General features: G+C 32.5%; 1 pseudogene; it reads right to left on the bottom strand.

Moving 5' to 3' along the window:
* Positions 1-305: 305 nt before the first annotated feature.
* Positions 306-424, bottom strand: LOC112480779 (annotated as a pseudogene).
* Between the last annotated feature and the right edge of the window lie 2,687 nt (positions 425-3,111).

Raw genomic sequence — 3,111 nt, 5'->3', positions numbered from 1 at the left:
ATTTTTTTTTTTTTTTAATATGAATCATGGTACTCCAAAAAACTCAGGTATTTGAGAGCTTCTAACATGGAGTTGCTCTAACCACTGTCTTCCCTATCTGCAATGATGGCAATTTCATCCTTTCAATTACTTAGGTCAAAAACTTGATGCAATTCTTTTATATTTATTTATTTATCATTTATTTATTTATTTATTTATTTATTTTAATTTTTTATTTTTTAGGTGAGGCAACCCTTGGTTGACCTCACAGATTGCAAGGACCTTGTCAGTTTACAATCCTTGTATTTTATTTTATTTTATTTTTACATCTACAGCACCTGGTCTTCCTAGGTGATCTCCCATCCAAGTCCTAACCAGGCCCTACCCTGCTTAGCTTCCGAGATCAGATGAGATCGGGCTTGTTCAGGATAGCATGGCTGGAGACTTGATGTGATTCATGACCACTGCTTTTCTCTTATAGCTCATATCCATTTCGTGACGAAGTTCTTTTATCTGTGATATATCAAGAAACCAACCAGTGTCTCACCATCTCTGCTACTACTTCCTTGTACCAAGCTACTATTATATCTAATTTCAACGGTTACATGACTTCTCTATAACCTATTCTTTCAAAAACCATAGTCAAAGATTTATGATGGCTCATAAATCTGCAGTGCTTTCTCATTTTCCTGAGAATAAAAGTCGAAGTCCTTACAATGCCTATATTAGGGTTCTTCAGAAAAATAGAACCAAAAGGAGATTTTATCTATATCTATAGATATCTATATCTATATCTGTATCTATATCTAAATCTATATCTATATCTATGTATCTATATATCTAGAGAGCCAACATTATAAGTTCTAGTTTGAGGGCAAGAGACGGGTGTTTCCACTCAGTCAGGCAGATAGAATGAATTTTCCCTTCCTCTGCCTTTTTTCTGTTCAGATCTTTAACAGATGAGATGATCCACATTGGGGAGGACAATTTGTTTTACTCACTCTACTGATTCAAATGCTAATCTCATCTGGAAATATCTTCACAGATATACACAGAAATAATGTCAACCAACACCCAGTCAAGTAGACACATAAAATTACCATCACAATATCTTACTAGGTCCTTCAAAGACAGGCCTCCATTACCAGAACATCTCATTTTTTGCCATCTCCCTGCTCCATCTGCACTGTTTTCCTTGCTATACCTTGACCGCAGCAGGCATGCTCTAATTTTAGAATTTTTATATTGGTTGTTTCCTTTTCTGGGAACATTTCTTTCTAAAGTATGTGTATTGCTAACTCATTTTCTATATCAAGTCTGCTCAAAGATACATTACCACTGAGACTGCTGTGACTACCCTGATTAAAATTGCAACTTTCTCCTCTGCCCTGGACCACCTTGCATTCCCCATTCCCTTTTACCTTTTCTACCATTTTTTTACATAACATTTATCAACAGTTAATGTACTATATAATTTCCTTATTGTTATTTATTTATGCCTTCTTTTACTAGGAAATAAAACAGAAAGGGAAGGATATTTCTTTAATATGTTTGCTAGTGAATCTAAGCACCAGAAAAAGAGGGAGGCTGGCACTTTGTAAATGCTTAGTGAATTCTCGTTGGCAATAAAGGGATACATGAATCTATATATAGGTGAAAAGATTAATTTTTAATTGTCTCTTGAAACTTTTTTATGCCTTTCCACATTCTAACCAATTAGTTTTGAACCAAAGGTAATGTAATATGCAGTAACAGGTAATATTTAATCAGTGCTATAGATTACCATTCACTTCAGCATTATCCCAGAGTAAGAGCATGGACCAGTGGACATTTGGATTCTGTACACCTTCTTCAGGATAATAGAATTTGCACATGGCCCACTGGTATTTGAGTAATATGACTAAACTCTGGGAATAATGAACAGAATAAAATGAGTGATTTTTTCCTCATTAGATAGTAGAAGTTATTTTTAATTTCCTTGGCTACAGATAGAGAAAATAATAGTCACTAACAAAAAATATTTACTTATTAGTCTTTAAAAGAACTATTGAATAGGTTTAATGTCTTAATAGATCACAAGTAAATGTAATAAATGAATTGGTCTGAATTGGACTCATTACAACAGTCCCCTTGTATTATAATTATTATTCAAATAACAATGTTTTCCACTGACTTTTATATCATTCAATGTTTATTCTTTATATTATGTTTAAGTTGGCCATTAATGCCCTTGAGATAATGTATAGTGATAAAATCATCTAAGAAAGTTTAAATGATCTTTCCAAAGACAAATGGTGTGCTTCAAGAAAAAAAAAATTGTAAATATATGTCACACTGTAAATCCTTTTCATCATCTTAAATGCTTTAATATTGTATATAGTTTTTTAAGCCGTTATAAGTATTTGTTCTGCTATTCTCTCTTTTAATTGTTTTAACATTTCAAAAGTAAACTACAGTTAAAAGGCAAGGAAAAAAATCAGTATTTGAAATATGAAGAATAGGTTTTGTTTTTTAAATGTTTTGGCATTTTCCACATGGCAACATTATTGCCCAACTATGAGACTGTTTGTCATAAAGTTTGAAAAGGCTACTGCATGACTACTCAAAGGAAGTATAAAACACTTATACTTCTGCTTGGATTTAGAACCAGAAAGCTATTCATTATATTTCACATTTTCCCCCTCCACTTGTCTTCAAACATGATATTCGTGATGGATCCAACATAAATTGTATTCTATGAATATTTATGGAAATCAAATGTAGCAATATCAGGCAACTGCTGCTTAAAGATGACTTCAGTTCATTTTTCTTTCTATTACTTTTTCTTTTTTTCTGACATAGGTATTATTTTTATAGGGGTCTCAAAGTAAAATATTAACATGTGTGTACTGAAGGCCAAAAGCTTAAGATAGCTGTTTCATATTGAGTTTTGCTATGCAATACATGAGGCAACCATGAGTCATAATTTCTTATTTCTTGTTAGCTATAAAAATTACTCTGTATGTACCCTCAAAGAGTGGTATTTGCCTGCACAATGGTATGGTTTATGTTTTCTTTTATTTTCCTTTGAATTTAATTAATTGTAAATGTTTTGATTTCTCGCCCCCACACAACAGCCCACTGTCATTTTCA

This window comes from Pteropus alecto, unplaced genomic scaffold (assembly GCF_000325575.1).
Source record: "Pteropus alecto unplaced genomic scaffold, ASM32557v1 scaffold20, whole genome shotgun sequence".
NCBI lineage: Eukaryota > Metazoa > Chordata > Mammalia > Chiroptera > Pteropodidae > Pteropus > Pteropus alecto.
Note: the sequence above shows the minus strand (reverse complement) of the source record. Positions and strands in the feature narration are given on the sequence as shown.